At 55.4% G+C, this 20,000-nt stretch overlaps 1 pseudogene; it reads right to left on the bottom strand.

Moving 5' to 3' along the window:
* Positions 1-1,490: 1,490 nt before the first annotated feature.
* Positions 1,491-1,582, bottom strand: LOC138379493 (small nucleolar RNA U13; annotated as a pseudogene).
* Between the last annotated feature and the right edge of the window lie 18,418 nt (positions 1,583-20,000).

Genomic DNA, 20,000 nt, shown 5'->3' with positions numbered 1-20,000 from the left:
AACGCCTCCGCCGCTGTCGTGCTGGGACCCCATGGTCCATGGGGTTGACCAGATGTCCCGTCGCACTTAGTCTCTGCGGGGCCGGCCCCGTCGACGCTATGGAGGGGGGTCGTCGCCAGAGGGCGCTGCGGTTGCGGGCTCCTCGACAAGCTCTCCCTCGTACCTCAATACGTGTCCGAAGGTGGGATTTTTTTTTTTCTTTCCCCCTCCACCACCACCCCCGCCCGCCGCCGCCTAGCCCTCCGCCGCCGCCTAGCCCGCCGCCGCCTAGCCCTCCGCCGCCGCCTAGCCCGCCGCCGCCTAGCCCGCCTCCGCCGCCTAGCCCGCCGACGCCTAGCCCGCCTCCGCCGCCTAGCCCGCCGACGCCTAGCCCGCCGCCGCCTAGCCCGCCTCCGCCGCCTAGCACGCCGCCGCCTAGCCCGCCGACGCCTAGCCCGCCTCCGCCGCCTAGCCCGCCGACGCCTAGCCCGCCGACGCCTAGCCCGCCTCCGCCGCCTAGCCCGCCGCCGCCTAGCCCGCCTCCGCCGCCTAGCACGCCGCCGCCTAGCCCGCCGACGCCTAGCCCGCCTCCGCCGCCTAGCCCGCCGACGCCTAGCCCGCCTCCGCCGCCTAGCCCGCCGACGCCTAGCCCGCCTCCGCCGCCTAGCCCGCCGCCACCGCCACCGCCGCCTAGCCCTCCTCCTCCTCCTCCTCCTCCTCCTCCTCCTCCTCCTCCTCCTCCTCCTCCTCCTCCTCCTCCTCCTCCTCTCCTCCTCCTCCTCCTCCTCCTCCTCCGCCGGTTTCGTGCCGGGATCCCATGGTCCTTGGGGTTGACCAGATGTCCCGTCGCACTTAGTCTCTGCGGGGCTGGCCCCATCGATGCTATGGAGGGGGATCACCGCCAGGAGGCGCTGCGGTTGCGGGCTTCTCGACTCCCTCTCCTTCCCCACCCCTCCGCTCGCCCGCTCCTCCTTTCTTTACTCCCTATCGCCCCGCCCCGTTTTTTCTCCACACACACGCAATTATCACGCTCACGAACTATCCCGGGACCTGGCGTGACTTTCATCGCAATCTTCCCCCCCCCCCGGACACACACACATAGAGACACACCCTCCCGGCAGGGAGCACCCTGAGTGGTCGAGCAGATGTCGCTGCTGCATGCGGCCTCCACATGGGTTCGCTGGTTGACCAGATGTCTGGTCCTTGGGTGGTTGACCAGATGTCTGCTCTGTGGTTGTCATCCTGACAGGGAGGCTTCGGGGCGGATGTGGTCTCTCTGGCCTCGCTGCCCCTAGGGGTCACCCTGCGATCGGTATTCTTCTCGCGCGGGGCGAGGGGCGCTCCGGAGCATTCCTCTCCTCTCGGAGTTTCTGTCTGCAGTCTCTCGACTTGCTCTCACTCCCCTACCCTGCTGTGTGACTTTGTTTTTGGTCCTTTCATTTTATCTATTCTCTCTTTGCCTTTTCCTGCCCGCCTTTCCGCTCCCCCCCCCCCCCGGATTCATGGTTTCACGTCACGCGGGTGACGTGCCGACACACCAGGAGGCCCTTCTCACACGTGCGCGTGAACACGCAATCAACACGTTTATGAACTAGAAAGGGATCTGGTGTGACTTTGCTATTATTTCCCCTCCCCTCCTCCCCGCGCTGAGAATGAGTTTCCCCGGGCTCGTGTGCCCGCCTGGGAATCGGCTGCAGACGCCATGGCCCCGGGTCGACCACATGTTGCCCTGGGGTCCACCAGATGTCTCTGGCGAATTGGGGCCCTAGGGTGCTTGTGACGGTGTGGTCACTAGGTGTCGCTCTGGGCTCAGTATTCTTCCTTCTCGCTGTGACTTTGGTCTCTTTTTTTCGAAATTTCTTTCTTTCTTCCTCTTTTGCCCTGTTTCCATTTTCCCTTCTTAATCTCTTTCTCTCTTTTTGTTGCTTTTTTTCCACGGCAGATGGGTGATGTGTGTGTGGAGGAAACGCGGCGTCAGGGAGAAGACACATCTCACACGTGCTCGGGAACACCCGATCGTCACGCTTCTGAGTACCGACCGATGGATCTGGTCCCGAATTTTTTAATAGTTTTCTCCTCTCTCTCTCTCTCTCCCTCTCCCCCCCTTCCTTCTCTTTCCTTTCTCTCCCTTCCTTTCTTTCTTTCTCTCGCTCTCTCGCTCTCGCTCTTCTTTTCTTTCTGACAGAGTCTCTCGTTCTGTTGCCCTGGCTAGAGTGCCATGGCGTCAGCCTAGCTCACAGCAATCTCAAACTCCTGGGCTCAAGCGATCAGACTGCCTCAGCCTCCCGAGTAGCTGGGATTACAGGCATGTGCCAGCATGCCCAGCTAATTGGATATACGTGTGTGTGTGTGTGTGTGTGTGTGTGTGTATATATATATATATATATATATATTTTTTTTTTTTTTTTTTTTGAAACAGAGTCTCACTCTGTTGCCCAGACTAGAGTGCCGTGGCGTCAGCCTAGCTCACAGCAACCTCAAACTCCTGGGCTCAAGCGATCCTACTGCCCCAGCCTCCCGAGTACCTGGGACTACAGGCATGCGCCACCGTGCCCGGCTAATATTTTTCTGTATATATTTTTAGATACTGTTTCTGTATATATTTTTAGATATATAGTTTCTTTCTATTTTTAGTAGAGATGGGGGTCTCGCTCTTGCTCAGGCTGGTCTCGAACTCCCGACCTTGAGCGATCCACCCGCCTCTACCTCCCAGAGTGCTAGGATTACAGGCGTGAGCCACCCCGCCTGGCGTGTACGTTCTGTATTCACAGACAGACGGAAGGCAGGGAGAATGTTACCCTTTCAAAGCCCGCCCTGCTCGCCTCTCAGCCCACCGATGGCACTCTGAATCCCGTGGCATTCCTTCACTCAGCTGAATTCTTCAGCACCCGACCCCCCCCACCCCACCCCCGTGCCACGGGAGTTCGTTCTCATGGCAGAGCCATCGAGGCTGTTGCCACACGTGTTGTAGGTGCCTAGGCAGACTGTGCCCTGGCCCCGAGGAGGTACGGAACCGCCTATCGCCTCGGGAGGGAGGGACAAGATGTGTCCGTGTCCAAGGCGACGTCCTGTCGATCACGAGGAGGCCTGCAAAGGCTCGTATCTGCCAGGCATTGAGCCACATGACATGAAACACCGGTGTGTTCCTTCACTTAGGTGGTGTCGCGTGTTGATACTCACAGAGGATGATAAACCCACTCGCATGCCGGCTGAGCCCCCTGTGTCTCCTCCTCTATCCACTGAGGGAAAAAACCGCAACGAAAGGTAGAAAACCACAGGGTGGGAAGAGAGCCCGTCGCTCTCCCTATGTGACCGTCCGGAGTGCTCGTTCAGATGGGAGGAGGTGTGTTTGTGTGTGTGTGTGTGTGTGTGTGTGTGTGTTTCATTGATTTTGGTGCCATCTTTTCTCTGCAGCTGCGTCGGAGGACAGCGATTTTTCCGGTTTTCACTCCGCTGAGTGAATTGCCTTTTGAAGAGAATGTCCACAGGAAGCCTACGGTTCTCCCGCGTGGGTGGCCCTCCTCTAGAAATGAATCTCGTTTCTTGAACGGAGGGGACTTGTTGACGCCATCATTCTTTCGGGACGACTTCTCAGACGCTAGCTTTGGACCGCAACATAGGTGCCCCCGACATTGCCTCAAGGGTTCCGTGGTGCCTCCTGTCAAGAGACCCCACCGACCGTCCCCAGCCTGCCCGCTCAAGGGAGCCGGGCCCCTTCTGATCTGTCCGCCCGCCGTGAAGCTCCCTCCCGAGGGTCGGAAAGCCCACCTGTTTCCCAGTTCGGTTGAATGATGGGGCACCCGGGCAGGGCACTGGCACCGAGTGACTCCATTCTGAGTCTGTCTGCTCTGTGGGGCGGGGGCGGGTGTGGGGGGGGCAGTTCTGTCTCGACCGGTGGCCTCCTACCGACTGACTCTATGGGACGGACCATTCTCACTCAGGATCGTGTACCTTCTTGGCCTAGGCACATCCCGGCACTGAAAGCCACTTTTCGGGGACACTCTCCCACGTACAGATAGATGGCCTGCACGAGTGCTCTTCCTTTCTCGAAACACTGGAAATCTGTCCTCAATTTTACCTGACCTACCTGACGGTGTGTGATAAAGGAGCATAGAACCCTCAGCCACCCTCCACCTTCCCGCTGTCACGAGAGACAGTGCCGAGCGTGAAATTCTATCCCTGACTCTCTGTGTCCACCGGAACGTGGCCTGACTGCAGTGACGTCAGCTACGTCAAGTCGTTCTCTGGGTAGGGAAAGAACTTAACCAGATAGGCCCTATCGGTCGCTTCTCTGTTCTGATAGTTTTGTGGCAGCCATTTCTTTCCCCCTCTCTTTTCTTTTTCTGTCTCTCTCCCCCACCCCCACCCCCAAATTCTTTCTACGAAGACGTTTAGGATGTCAGATTCTGGCCACATGCCCCCCCCTAGGCATAGGGGGGCCAGCATAGACAAAGGTCTTCGGTACCAAGTGTTCATTCCACGGTGACAGATATTGCCACTCTTGTATTGACCAGGGCGAGATCGTGAGTGGGTCAACTCTGAAACTCCCTGTACTCTACTTCTCTCTTGGGTAGGTCCCTGCCCCAACCCTCCGGCTTCTAGCACACACCCAGGGGCACTCTCTCCTCTCTGGATAAAGTTCCAGATGATCCGATCCGCTCCGAGGAGGAAGGGGAGCTGGCCGGGCCACCCGCTGTGCGCCCCACCCCCACCCCGCCCCACCCCCGTCAGTCATAGGGTCCGTTCTTTTCAGGATGACACCGGCAGCGGTTGCTGGGTGTCACCTAGCGGCCACTTTGATCAGACCTCGGGATCCGGAAAGTCAGGTGACGTTGGGAGTTTAAGAGCTGACTCCCGGGAGGTGTGGAGGGCGGGGAGGAGAGCACGGTCCGGACGGTCCCACCCTCTTCTTCCCGGGCCCGCAGCTCTGGGCCCGCCCGGGGCAGCCCTAGCCTCTAGCGGGTCTCCGCCCACCCGCCCTGTTGTCTGCGGGAGGCGCCCCTCCTCCCGCTCTCTGCCTCCTCCCGGGACCGTAGGCCTCTGCCCGTCGTCTTTTTTATTTTTATTTTTTCCCTTTTGTTTGTTTCTCTTTTATCTTGTTTTTTAGGCTTATCGAATATCATATCGTATAAAAACTTAAATCACAGAATGAATTATATTAAGTAACAAGATGTGGCTTTTTATCCTACGCCGAGAACGATGAATTTTTCTCTTCGTGTCCATTTTCCTGTCCTGGAAGAAATACAAAGTTGCTCGTGATACTTCCCCATCATCTTCCAGTTTCCCCGACTGTCAACACGATGTATTCGATCGTATATCTTTGTGTGTGCACGTGGGCGCCTGTACCTATTTCTTTTCGGCATCAGTCTCAGGTCTTTTGGCACCTGGGGGGGGGGGGGGGAAAGGAGAAACCAATAAAGGACAGAAAGACGTTCTGTCGTTTTACGCTCCCCACCACCACCACCACCACCACCACCACCACCACTTTTGGGAGCTTGTAGTCTGGCCTATGTCCCCAAGGCAGGTTAAATCTTTTCTTAAAACTCCCAAGTGGTCCCCTGCCCCGCCCCCCCCCCCCCAGGTGGGCAGCCGGCAGAGTTCACAGGCTTTGTTTTTGGCAGAGCCTGGACGATTGAAATAATTAACCACAATCATCGCTAAAGCTGAGAACCCCTCCCCCCCCTCATTAAAAGCTCTGTATTTCTGCCTAGCCCTATGATCGGGGAAATTCGGAGGCTTGAGATGGGAAGGTCTACCCTATTTTCTCCTTTACCGGCAAAATAGACTCTCTCTTTCCTTCCTCCTCAAACAGCTTGTCCTCGTTATTCGGCCTCGTGGGCAAGTGGCCGAGCTTTCAGTAACACCAAGTCTTCTAAGTTGTGTTGTGTTATCGGTCTTGTTTTCTTTCTTTTCTTTTCTTTTCTTTTTTGAGACAGGATTTCTTTCACTCTGTCCTCTCCCAGGCCGCCTTGGCCTGATTGTAGCTCACAGCAAGCTCCAAATCCAGGGCTTAAGTGATCCTCTCTGCCTCAGCCTTCTGAGTAGCTGGGACTATAGGCAAATGCTGCCACACCCGCCATAATTTTTCTTTTTTTTGTTGGTAGAGATGAGGTCTCATCGTGTTACCCAGGCTGGTCTCCAGCTGCTGGGCTCAAGTCACGCTCCCGTCTCTGCCTCCCAAGTTGCGGGGATCACGGGCATGAGCCACCATGGCCAGCCAGGTTATTTAAAGGCGATCGCTTTGCTATCCTGATACAAAACCCCAAATGTGCGAGTTTAAGGCACCAGACGGAGGGAGTCCCCACACTACATTGTCACGAACATTGAGGGTGGCTCACGAAACAGCTGGGATGTGGCCACACAGTAGTGATCGAGGAGATATATTCTAGTGGGATAGCAGAAATATAGAATGTCCTGAAGACACTAAATGTCGGAATGCCACAGCAGTCAATGGCTGACAAACTTCCATTCCATCGTGTCATGGTAGGCGGCTTACTTTTCTCCTGCTCCCTCGGTATGATTAAGGCCTGACGTAGAAAATGTCTACGTCTCATCCAAATCCATCGAGACGATGGAAGGGGGAACTGGGAGGGGAATAAAGAAAAACAAGAGAGGGAGAAGCAAAACAAGAGAGAAGGGGGACGAGGAGGAGAAGGAGGAAACTGCCTCCCCTGCCCCCATGCTACCCAATTAATAAATGAAGAATGGCCTCTTCCCTCCTCTTCCCAACCCCTAACTATGCCTGGAGGTGTATCGTAGGCCTACAGTCCTAAGAAATGTACAACTACTGATAGTAATGGGAAGAAATGCAGTCTAATAGGTTTCTGTGCAGTGGGACACCTGGCCAGGGCACTTACGGTGAATGGAGCTTGCAGGGCGGGCGGGAGGTTGCTCTGGGTGAGTCTGTGAGTTGGCGGTGAGTGGTGAGTGAATGTGAAGGCCTAGGACATTACTTACTGTAGGTTTTCATAAACCCTGGACACTTAGGCCACACGACATTTACCTTTAGAAATTTCTTTCTTCAATAATACATTAACCTTAGCTTACTGTAAGTGTTTTCACTTCATAAACTTTTCCATGGTGGTTTGGTTTTTTTTTTTGTTTGTTTGTTTGTTTGTCTGTTTGTTTGTTTTTCTTTCTTTTAAACTTTTGGACTCTTTTGCAACACCACGACTTAAAACACAAATGCGTTGCACTGTTGTACACAGATATTTTCTTTCTCTGTGTCCTTACGTGTTCCGTAAGCTTTTTCCTACTTTTAAAGTTTTTATCGTTCTATGCACTTTTCAAAATAATAAAAACTAAAACAGAGAGGGGGGGGTGGGAGAGGGAAGGAGAGAAATACACACACATGAATATGTTTCCCAAGTGAACTGAGGAAGGGGGCCGAGTCAAGGTTCTCAGGGAGCCACCAGTGATGAAACGGTCAGGCTCAGAATCAGCATTGCAGAGTGGCTGCAGAGCCGGGGGGCCTGGACTGGCTTCCTGGACGACACTCCGTGTTTGGTAACTTGGCGAGTCATACATCCTCTTGAGCCTCAGCCTCTTCATCTGCAAATGCAGAAATCATGGTGCCTACCTCACAGGGATATTGTGCAGAGTGAAAAAGCAAATGCAGGCAAAGCCCACAGAAGCACGCGTGGTAAACAGTAAGCCTTTAATCGTGGTCACAGTCGTTGTTATAGGATCATCTTCCTATGTCCTTGTCTTTTAAAGATTAGCAGAACCTCCCAGAAGATGAGAATGGGCTCCCCCTGAGCAAGTCTCGGCTGTAAAGTCACAGGCATGTTGAGCATGTGGCACAGAAGGCAGAATAAAAACCTGATCCCGGAACATTATGTTCCTGCAGGACATGAAATCATTGAAGGTATGGGAAATCCTACCTCGTATCCGTTTTACTAGAACACCTATGATTGCGTACGCACATGGACGCACGCGCACGCGCACCCCAAACTTTTTGAGCTTCACAAAACAGCGTAACCAAGGAACACACTATGATGCTTCTTAGCGATCTATTTAGGCCCAGGTTACTCGTCACTCTGAGCCTGCCTCCTTATCTGTCCAATGAGAATAGTGTTTGTCACAATTATCGTCATCGTCATCCTACCTAACGCTTCTGGTAAAATTGAAGTGTGAGAACACCCGCTAGACAGAAAATCCATGTTATCTCTCAATTTTTCTTCCTCCTGATTTCTATCTGAATCTGTGAGCTCGCTTTGGTTCACTTCGGTTTTTCAAGAGGCTCCGGTTACCTTCTCTCCCACCTATATCGGATTGGGTCTGACGGAAGAAAGAAGGAAAAAAAAAAAACCATAGTAAAGAAAGCAGAACAACATTTGTTTCTGAAGCAACCGATCGAACATTGCTGATGAGCCGGTCTTTTCTATTTCAGTAAACCAAGGAGGCCTATTGTCACGAGGATGTGAGGGGCCCGGGTAAGATTGGATGATTACCCCTAAAGGAGACAAAGCAGACAGACTATGGCACATGTGATCTTAGCAAAGAGAATAAACAGTGACCTCTCTGCCGAGTTGGGCCTTAGCATACCAAAGGGAAATAAAGGTGTAATAGGATGCTCAATTTTTACTCTGGAAACAGAGGTTGGTTGGGCACTGAACTGAGAACACTGAATTTTTTACCCTCCTTGATATTCACATAGGCTTAGAGGAGGAAAAAAAAAAAAAAGAATACTGAGCCTATAAGTCATCCCTAAAACTCGGATTTTATGTTCCCTTGCCTTTTCATAACTGAGCAACACACAACATTAAAGAATGGACACAGGCCGGACGCGTTGGCTCAGGCCTGTAAACTTAGCACTCTGGGAGGCCGAGGCGGGAGGATCGCTCAAAGTCAGGAGTTCGAGACCAGCCCGAGCGAGAGTGAGACCCCCCGCCCCCGTCTCTACTAAAAATATAGAAAGAAATTGTCCAGACAACTAAAAATATATAGAAAAAAATTAGCCGGGCATGGTGGCACATGCCTGTGGTCCCAGCTCCTGGGGAGCCTGAGGCAGGAGGATCGACTGAGCCCAGGAGTTTGAGATTGCTGTGAGCTAGGCTGACGCCACGGCACTCACTCTAGCCCGGGCAACAGAGTGAGACTCAGTCTCGGGGGGGGGGGGGACCCAAAAACAAACAAACAAACAAACAAAATAAAAAACTGGAAGGGACACAGACTTCCACAGGTTTGTGTGTGGCCCCTTTTACTTATTAACGCTACAGGACCTTAATTATTTGTGCTCTGAATCTGATATTCAAATTATCCTTGTGGCCAACGCGTTTGAACAGTAGATGGTAGGGGAAGAAGAGTTCACCTCCTGAATAGATGACAAGTAACGGGAGTACTGGTGAAATTACAAGTGGCTTACGTTTACACACTGAAAATCCCAGTTAGCCGCTACCATGAGTTCAAAGAAGAGATCTAAATTTCTGACCCTATGACCCTAAAAGATATTTCCTCCCATGGTGTCACAGATAAAAATAAAACTGCATCCTAGCACTTTGGGAAGCCTAGGGGGAAAGGATCGCTTGAGGCCAGGAGTTTGAAGTTGCAGTGATCTATGATGATGGTACTGCACTTTAGTCTGGGGAACAGAGTGAAGGCCCGTCAAAAGAAAAAAAAGAAAAAGACAAAAAGAAAGAGAGAGAGAGAGAGAGAGACAGGAAGACACAAGGAAAGAAAGAAAGAGAGAAAGAAGAGAGGAGAAGAGAAGAGAAGCGTCAATCTATCCATTGCATTTTCTACCCTTTAGGTGACTGGGCTTCAGCAGGGTGATGTGATCTGACAAAGTTCATGTTGCTAAGAAATAAAGCACTGGGGTTCAAACTCTGAGTTTTCAAAATCCAGCATATCCCCCTACCCACCATACCGTGCCACCTCTGAGAGTGGATATCTCACAGAGGAGAGCTGTGGAGGCCATTCTTGGACAGACAGAGTCAAGTAGTGGAGACCATGGAGTCTCTGCTCTGCAGCCAGTCTAGAGTCATATGGAGCCATTAACACTGCTTGTGAGGAAAATACCATGTCATAGGGAAACAGAAATATTTTCCGCCTTAGGCAGATACAATTTAGGAAAAGACCCGAAACCCCTCTTCCTCTAACAGTGCTTTCTGGTCAGATGCTGACCCCTTCGATTCACAGATTCAGATACATCATTCAATGCAAGCATTGTCAACAAGTCACTCTTTGCAGCTTTCTGAAATTTCTCGGATATAGCATACTTGTAAAGATGATCACTTATGTGAAGACACCACCCCTCCAGAAAAACAAAAACAAAACCAAAACAGAAGCCCACTTTTCTCTGCTGTGAAAATCAAGATCAGCTTTTATGAGATCCACTAAATTCACACAAGAAGTAAAATATAATCATACTGATATATGCAATTTTTCTCTTAGAACAGAATGCATGGTGCTCCTTATCGTCTCAGATACTGTCAACAGAAAGCACGCGGTGGATGAACAATCTCCGTGAGCTTTTCTACAGAGATGGGGTGTGTGTGTTTGTGTGTGTGTGTGTGTGTGTGTGTGTGTCTGTGTGTGAGAGAGATAAATAATGAGGGTTGAGGAGCAGATAAATGACTGGGGGAAAACAACAACAGCAACAACAACAAAAACCACTTCCTGGTTCCTCGATGCAAGCATTCATTTAAAGGGTATACTCGTATGTATACCCAGGTAGAAAGTGGAAGCAGCTTTAAAAAAAAAAAAAAGAAAAATTGCTGCGAGCCCTGGTTATGATACGGCAATAAGCGCTAGCTCTTGGAAGGTGTAAAACATATTCACGGTGGCTTTCGCCAATTTGGGACGTACAAAGACGAGCTTGAGCACCACCACCAACCAAAAATATGAATGAATACCTGGCTAGCGATCAGGATCAGACATAATAGAAAAGAAAAAGCTCCCAAGGCTAAAATAATGTGAACACGATTGACTCGTCCATGGAAAAGAACCCCAAATCACTGCAAAATAATTTAAAGAGTTTTATTCTGAGCCCAACGGCCGTGATCATGGCCCAGAGAGCTACGCCCAAGAAGCCTTGAGCAAGCGGACCCATTGTGGTGGGGTGGGTTACAGTTTGGCTTCATACATTTTAGGGAGACAGGAATTACATGTAAAATCACAAATCAAAACATGGAAGGGGTACATTGGTCTGCGCTGAAAAGGCAGGACATCTGGCAGTTGGGGGGGGCGGGGGAGGGAGGGTGCGGTGTTTACAGGTTTACAGCTGGGTTTAAAGATTCTTTGATTTGCAATTGATGACATAAATGAACCTCTGCCTAAAGGCTTTGCATCATGTTTTCAGTTAAGGTAAGGAGGTCTGCTAATCACAGACAAGCCACTGGACAGTTTACCCAAAACTCAAGTGCCCTGTAGTTCAGTAAACGGTTGGCCTGCTAGATATGCGTTAAGCTTTGTCTTGCCTGGCCTTAGGCCCGTCGGACATTCAGTATCTCATTGTTATAAAATCTGACTCCATCAGGGAGGGGTGTCTGACTTCCCCTGTCCTTGCGGGGCAGCAGCTCAGGTTTAAGGGTTTTTCTAGGGTTCCCTGGGCCAACCACGGGACGGGTCAGCTGGCGGTGGCGGGCGGGGGGCGGCTTAAGATCCCTGCCCCCCACTCCTCCCCTCCCCTGGGGCCGGAGCGGGGGGGGGGGGGTGTGAAGGCCCAAGAGGAGAGGCGCGTGGGGGAGGTGCCGCTCCCAGAACCAGAGACTCGTCTGGGCCCCACGTAACCCAGCCACCGCGACCGCTTCGCCCGAGGAGGTGCCCAGCAAGTCGTGCTTCTGCCCCTCGGGATTGCCTGCGGGCTGGGGGCGGAGTACGAGCTCCCGGCCCAAGAGGGAAACCCCTAGCCTGGCCGCACAGATGGCCGGGCCCTCGGCGGAGCCCTTCCGCCGTTTTCCACCCCTCCCCCACTCACTGCGCTGACTGCGCATGCGCGCTCGCACGTAGCCGCCTCGGGCTTCTCTCGGGCGGAGCCGCTTTCAGCCGCGACCCCGCCCCGCGAGCTGACTGCGCATGCGCGCTCGCACGTAGCCGCCTCGGGCTTCTCTCGGGTGGAGCCGCTTTCAGCCCCGACCCCGCCCCGCGAGCTGCCGCTTCCAGGCGGCACAGCGCATGGGGGAGGGGACGGAGCTCTAAAGAAATCAGTCCCCTCCGTCTCCTGCCTCAGGAAAAGCCCCAAACCCTTGGAGAACTGCCACCCACCGCCACTACCGTGTGTGTGTGTGTGTGTGGGGGGGGGGGGGCTGGGTCTTTACTTTGTGTCCTCCTTGTGGCCCAGTCCAAGGCGGCTGGGCTGCCAAACAGATCGTCTCGGGAGGGAGGCAGGAAGGGCCCAGGTCTGGACAGGGGTGGATTGGACCCCTCCACCCTGGGGTGTGGACTTGTGACCGAAAGCTCAGCTGCTTGTCCACGAGGCCGAGTAACGAGGACAAGCGGTATGAGGAGTAAGAAAACAGAGAGTCTACTTTGCTGACAAAGGAGGAAATAAATAGGGTAGAGCTTCTCAGTCTCAAACCCCCAAATTTCGTGAACATAGGCCTAGGCAGAAATACAGAGGTTTTAAAGGAGGGAGGGTTGGTTCTCAGCTTCAGGCAATTACTGCAGTTAGCTGTTCTAAAGGTCCCGTCTCTGCTGAGAAGAAAGCCCTTGAACTCTGTGGGCCGCCCACCCTGGGGGCCACCTGGAGTTATAACCAAAGAGTTAACGTGCCTCAGGGATGCAGGGATGCAGGCCGGGCTGCAAGTTCCCAAAAGCCTGGGGGAAGTTTTAGAAAGACAGAAAATCTTTCTGCCCTCTTCCCCTCCCACCCCCCCACAAAGCCATTTTCTCTGGTGCAGACTCGGCACCCTCCCTGCCCCTCCCCTCCCCTCCCCCCCCCCCCCCCCCCCGTGCAGGCCTGTTTGTCCTCAATCATCTGTGAGGTTCACGAGGAGGAGATGCTCTCTCGCTCTCCCCACCCTCTTTCTTCCCTTAGGAAATCCTCAGCGCTGTTCCACACACTCAAGGTGGCGGGCCTGCTCCGGCCACCAGCCACCTCTTGTGCCACCTCGCCCCCCCCCCCGCCCCCAACGGAGTAGGTGTACAGACAGGAGCACACTTTACCGGAGGGCGCCTGGGGATGAAGAGTTGTGGTGGCCAAATGGGGGATGCGGGGCGGGGAGGAGAGTGGCTGGCATTTGGCAAAGAGTGACACGGAGTGGCCATCCAGGCTTGTCTGAAAAGTGGGACTACGAGCCTGAGAGCGCCGACGGAGTCGATGGACATGGTCACTGCTGTGGGATGTCTCTTTTACCACGATGTAACACCAAAGCAAACCCCTGACCCGCTGGGTCGGAGAAGGCCTTGTGGGCAATTTAGAAAAGCCATGGCGTGGCCATTTGGAATACTTCCTGCCTCTCCGGGAATCAAAAATTAGAAAGGACCATGGGTTCTGTATTAACGTACCAAAGGCAGGGAGAATTTTAGCCTTTTAAAGCCTGCCCTGGCCCTATCTCAGCAAGGCAGTGGCACCCCAAGTTCCGTGACATTTCTGCACTCGGCGGCTGACTTCTTCAGCCATCTGTTGCGATGCCCCTGCCAGGTGGCCACTCACTCGCCCCTTCAGTTCAACCCTTGTACCAGGACGTGTTGCCTTCTTCCTAACCCCTATGGGGGGACCGGGGGGTGATGTGTGTGTGTGTGGGGGGGTAATGGAAATGGGCAGACCCCACAGGTGCAGCCTCTTCCAGGTCATAATGGGCCTGAGGCAGCGTGGGATTCCCCCGGAAGGGAGGCAGGGTGGCACTACGGCACCGAAGCCTGACGCCGGCGGCCACGTGGATGGTGGGGGACACGTTAGACCGCTGAGATGCAGCCACTGAGAGCCACCCCGCAGCAAGAGGTCTCTCTGGCAGAGCAGGCACTGAGTCCGCAAGTCAAGACAGCTGGGAGGCCTGGGAGACAGAGGCCCTGGATCTCATGTCCCGGGGTGGGGGCGGGGGGCAGTGCCAGTGCCTGGAGAGAGAGAGAGCCCAGGCTCCAGAGGCCATGATGGGGCCTGGTGGGCAGGGCCGAGGAGGTCAAGGCCGGGTGTGGTGGGGTCCGGGATGAGGGGCTTGGGGTGACGGGCAGGGAGAACGACCCGTTCACTCAGACGTGCCCTCAGAGGAAGGCAGAGGTGCGTTTTGCCTTCCTCCGGCTAGTGGAACGCTCCGCATTTCTTTCCTTCAGAGCTGGGTTGAACCGGTATGGCATCTGTTATAGTACGGAGTGCGAGACAGGACAACCTAGAGACCGAATTGAGCCAAGTCATGAGTCCATATTAGCTGGCCAGCGACCACCCCCTGCCCTGTTAGGGTACAGGTACAGAGAATGGCCCCGAGCCGAAAAAAGCAGGAAGGTTTCAGACTATCCTAAGCTAGAGCTCCGTGACTTTAGGCACGGCGGTTGAAACAACACTATACCACCTACTCCGCAGCTGTGTGGTCCGGGACCAGCCTCGGGCCCCCGTTTCGTTTCGGTTACAGTCTTTAAGCGAGCAGGTTTACAGAAACAGATAGCTCCAATTAAGGAACATTCTTTCAGGCGTTAAGCAAGCACAATCAATTTTACAACAGGCAGCTGGAAAGTTTAAACACTTAGTTACAAGTTAATTGCTTTGTTTTATCTCCGCAAGGTACGTATTTCCAATTACAGACATAGGTCAAGCGGACATCGGTCACCTAGCGAGCAAGCATAAGTTTTCAAGTGGGCCTTTACAGCGTCCAGACAGGCCTCGGTCCAGTTATTGTGCATTCTTTTTGACCACTTGGAAAGCTACTAGCACCGTTCCGGGCCTCACCTCACTCACGCGGAACTACAGAGTGATGACCCGGGGTGGGTGGGTGTGTGTGTGCTCCCTCCTGTGGTGGGCAGGGTGATCTGCTCGCCCACCCGGCGTGGTGTCCCCCACCCCTGCCCCATCTTGGCGTTTGCAGAAAACAAACACGAACACAAGAGAGGGAGCCGGAGGAAGAGGAGGAACATATGCTGCTATCCAGGTTATCCTGGGAGGCTTCCTAGCCATTTCTGAGGAAACAGTGTCTCCTGGCTGTCTCCCGTAGTTTTATTTATTGACTTATTTATCTATTTTTCCTTTTGGCTTGAACCCATTCTTTTCGTTTCGGCATCTCATCTGACATCCTCTTCTGAGAGGAACCTGGAAACGTTTCCCCGTGTTGCATCTTTTCAGGCTCTGTACGACTGACGAGCATCGTCCCTCTTCAGTCACTGGGCTCTTTGCTAGCCAGGCCTTAATTCTCCACGTTGTAAACCCCAGATCGGATCTCCGCCCGGAATCCTGTAGAGACCCACCGAATCGATGTTTGGACTGGGATGTCTCGTAGACCTTACCTATTAAAAACCGATCCAGGCCAGGCTTGGTGACTCACGCCTGTAATCCTAGGCCAAGGCGGGGAGGAGGACCGATCGCTTGAGGTCAGGAGTTCGAGACCTGCCTCGGCAAAAGCAAGACCCCCGTCTCTACCAAAAATAGAAAAAAATTAGCCGGGCATGGTGGCACACGCCTGTAGTCCCAGCGATTTGGGAGGCTGAGGAAGGAGGATCGCTGGAGCCCAGGAGTTTGAGGCTTCCAGTGAGTGAACTATGCCCTGCTCCCCCGCCACCCCTCCCCATCATCTCTAACGAAATGACAGTAAAATAAAATAAAATAAAATAAAGCTCAGAAAAAACAAAAAAGTACTATGTAGTGAGACCAATCCCAAGAACACGGGCGCGGGGAAGGAAGTCACTACCACGGTATAAAATTGTATAAACGTTACCCGTTTCTGTGTGCGTGCGTTTTCTGAGAAATGACCCCCTTTTGCTATGGGGCCGGGACTGGAGTCCCAGTTTGGGACCATAGGATTCCCCGCACTCGACTCCTGACTGATTCGACCTAGGGTTAGCTCTGTGTAAACACTCTTTAGACGTGGGTGTTTTATGGATTTCTGTCCTTCGGGAGAAACGACTGGCCCGGGTACAGGAGTGAGTGAATGTACCGACCGTCTTCTCCCATCTCTCTCTCTCTCTCTCTCTCCCTCCCACACACAGGCACACGCGCGCGCGCGCGCACACACACACACACACACACACACACGCCGTTTCCGGGAGCGCCCACTTCATGCGCTTCGGTGCACCGTGACAGATAGTCCAACTGTGAGATCATCGTGAGTGGCTGCGCCTAGGCCCCGCTCTGAACCTCTCCGTACTGTTCGTGTGTCTTCAGCAGGTCCTGCCTCCACCCGTGGCATCTAGCACGGGCCGATGGGTCCCTGTCCTCTCTCCCTGCCGTGGACGCCCCCCTCCGCCCCCCCCCCCCCGGGGGCTCTCTGGTCGACTAGTGGTGGGGAGTGTGCCCGAGGGCTGAGAGACGTGGTCCGAGAGGGGCCGGGAGGAGGCCTGCGACCCAGTGTGTACCCACTCCCGCCCCCACGCTCCCTCCCCCACGAGGGAGCCCGTCCTTTCCAGGCTGGCACTTGGATCGGTGGATGACGGGGGTCACCTGGCGGCGGGCGAGCGTTATGGGAAAATCCGGTAGGCGTGTTGCGACGTCCTGCCACAGAGATGGCTCTGGCGACAGCCTCGGGCCGCCCCACCCTGGCCCCCGGCCAGGCCCCGTGAATGTGTTCTCTTTGTCCCTGACTTCTTTCTTTGTTTCACCAGCCGGCGTGCTCTGAGAATGTGAAGTGTATCATAGTTCCACCCTGGGTTTCATGATCCTAAGATAGGAAGGGGTTTTATGATTCCACGACAGAAAGGTTTTCTCATCCTATCATCTCTCCCCCCCTCTTCTTTCTTTCTTTCTCTTCCTCCTTCTGCCTTTTCTTTACTTCTTTTTTGTTTCCTTCTTTCAGTCTTCCTGTCTTCCTTCCTGCCTGCCTGCCTTCCTTCCTTCCGTATTTCTTTCCATTTTTCTTTCCTCTCTTCCTTTCTCCTGTTATCCTGTGTTTCTATCTCTGTTTTTTCCATCTTTCTTCCCCCTTTCTACTTTCCTACCTTCTTTCTTTCTCATTCTCTCCTTTCTCTCTCCTTCCTTCTTCCTTTCTGTCTCTTTCTATACTTTCTCTCCCCTTCCTTCTCTCTATCTTTTTCTCTTTCCATCTTTCCGTGCTCTTTCTTTTTCTCTCTTAATTTCCTTTCTTTTTCTTTTCTCTCTTTCCCTCCTTCTGTCTGTCTGTCTTTCTTTCTTTCTTCTTTCTTTCTGCTTCCATCCTTCCTTCCTTTTTCTCATTCTCTTTCTTTCTGCCTGTCTTTTCTTTCCTTATTTCTTCTTTCCTTCTGTCTTTCTGTGTTTCCTATCTCCTTCCTCCCTTCCTTTTTCTTTCTTCCCCGCGCCCTCTTCCTGTCTTTTCTTATTTACTGTTTTCTTCTTTCTGACTTTCTCTCTCTGTTTCTCCGTCTCTTTTCTTTCTGTTCTTTTCCTTTCTCTCCCTTTCTCTCTTTCTGTTTCTGCCTGTCTGTCTCTCGGCTATGTTGTGGTCTGTGCAGAGACGGGTTTGGTGGACGGTGTCGGTGGTCGGGCCGACCCATCCTTTCTTTGATCCCAGTGCTAGCCAGGCCGGGGCCTGCTTAGCTTCCAAGATCAGACGAGATTGGGCGCGTTCAGGGTGGCGTGGCCCTAGACTGACCCGTCATTTTTCGATGGCTTCCGTGGGGAGTAGGGGGACTGTGTTTGATGCCCCCGGGGGACCTTCTGGACTCTGAAATGATGGGCTCCAGAGGGTTGCCCCGTGTTTTGCAGCAGACCTCTGGTGGCTGGCGCCGGTTGTGGTCGGGCTCCACCTGGCGGCCGCTTTTCTACAAGTCTCTTGTCCTCTGCATCTTCGGTGCAGCAGGCAAAGCAGGGGACAGTCCCCGATGCGAGCGAGGCTGAGTTCCGGGAAGCAAGCAGCCTTCGCGGGGCCATCTGGTTCGTGCCGGGACGCCGGCTGGGACATCTGGGAGGCAGAGCTTGGGCCTGCAGGGCTGTGTGGCGGGAGGACGTTGTCGCCGCGCTTCCAGGCTCAGCCAGCCAGGCGGCTTGCGGGGCTGCCCGGGCAGGTCGACCAGCACGCTGTGGCCGCTTTGGAGACCCGACCCACCCCGCGGGGACAGGAAGGAGACGGCACACGCGGACGGGAGAGGAGGGTGTCCGGCGACCGGCCGCCGTCCCGTGCATGCGTGTCCCTCTCCCTCGGCCTCGCCTTTCCTACCCATTTTCCCTGGTTCCCGATCAGGAGGCAGGGATAGCCCTGTGAGTGGCACCCAGTCGTCCGTGGCTTCTTCCGAGTCCTACTCTGGGGGCACGGACCGGGCCCTGGGTGGCGCGGGTGGCCGGCGAGGGCGACCCCTGTCGGCCCGCGGGCGCTCGTGGGCCGCGGCGGTCCCGTCCCGATGTTTTCTCCTCCACAAGTCCCCGTGCTGGGGCCGGGGACCGGGCCCTGGGTGGCCCTGGGTGGCGCGGGTGGCCGGCGAGGGCGACCCCTGTCGGCCCGCGGGCGCTCGTGGGCCGCGGCGGTCCCGTCCCGATGTTTTCTCCTCCACAAGTCCCCGTGCTGGGGCCGGGGACCGGGCCCTGGGTGGCCCTGGGTGGCCGGCGAGGGCGACCCCTGTCGGCCCGTGGGCGCTCGTGGGCCGCGGCGGTCCCGTCCCGATGTTTTCTCCTCCACAAGTCCCCGTGCTGGGGCCGGGGACCGGGCCCTGGGTGGCCCTGGGTGGCCGGCGAGGGCGACCCCTGTCGGCCCGCGGCCGCTCGTGGGCCGTGGCGGTCCCGTCCCGATGTTTTCTCCTCCACAAGTCCCCGTGCTGGGCCCTGGGTGGCGCGCGTGGACGGTGAGGGCCTCCCTGGCCCTCTACGCCACGGGGGGGGGGGGGCCGACCAGATGTCCCTGAGTGCCCCTTGTCTGCTGGCGCTGGGGACCTGCTGGGGACAGGTGGCCGTGTCGAGTGTCGTGGGGGCAGGCGTGTTCAAGTGGCTCGGTCCCCGTCTTCCTGCGCGGTGTTTTTGATCACCTCATATCGTCATCTTCCGCCTGCAGGTTAGTACTGACACGCTGTCCTTCGGCGACTGTCGCTGGAGGGGTTGGGCCTCCGCACGCGGACAGGGTTCTGGGTTCCTGGGGATCCAGCGCCCTGCCCTGTTCCCTTTGAGCTGACCGCCTGGGCCCGCGCGCCGGCTCTAGGGCGTCGGAGTGTCCCGACGGTGGTGCCCGCCTCTCGCGTTGGTCTCTTGTCCCCTCGAGAGACGGCACCCGGAGGGGGGGGGAGGTTTGCGGCAACCTTCCCCCTTACCCCGCTGGCTCTGTGCCGTTGCGTGTCAGGCGGTCCTCGTCTTTGGGTTGTGCTTGGGAGGCGGGGCTGGCGAGGCTGAAGCGGGCTCCTCCGATCGCTGTCCTCGCCGGCCTGACTGACCTCCCCCAACCCTCCCCGTCCTCGGGGCCTGATCGATGTGGTGACGTCGCGCTCTCCCGGGCCTTGAGCCGCGTGCCAGGCGAGGGACGGTCCATTCATGGTGAATGGTGGCCGCTCTTCTCGTTCTGCCCGCGGGCACCTCACCTCTCCTTCCCCGCCTGTGGGCGGTGCGTGGGAGGCGCGGGTGCGAGACTATCCGGCCCGACCGCGGTCGCCCCGCCCTCGGCCTCGTGGCGTTGGCGGGGGATCGTGAGTCCTCTTGACGCAGCGGGCAGCCCTCGCTCGCCCTGTGTGGCTGTTGCCTGGCCGGGATCACCCCTCCCCGTGACGGACGGGTGTGGGGCCGTGCCGCCCGCCCGGTGGCGCGCCCCGTTTGGCGCGCGGCTGCTGGGTCTGCGTGGCCCTTTTGTGGTGCCCCCGGAGCGCACCGGGTTGTTCTCCAAGGTGCCCGAAACCGAGCGGTGGTTGTCGTCCTCGTTCCCGGCGTCCCCCTCTGGTCGCCGCTGCAGCGTCTGCTGCGTTGGGTACACCCTCGAGCAGCGTGCTTGGGGTTGGGGGGGGTCGAGGCGGGCAAGCCCAGAGGCATCCTCCTGCGCCGCGTGGGCGGG

The sequence above is a fragment of the Eulemur rufifrons genome, unplaced genomic scaffold (assembly GCF_041146395.1).
Source record: "Eulemur rufifrons isolate Redbay unplaced genomic scaffold, OSU_ERuf_1 scaffold_34, whole genome shotgun sequence".
NCBI classification, from domain to species: domain Eukaryota; kingdom Metazoa; phylum Chordata; class Mammalia; order Primates; family Lemuridae; genus Eulemur; species Eulemur rufifrons.
The sequence above is the reverse complement of the archived record's forward strand: the minus strand, read 5'-3'. Positions and strand labels throughout refer to the sequence as shown.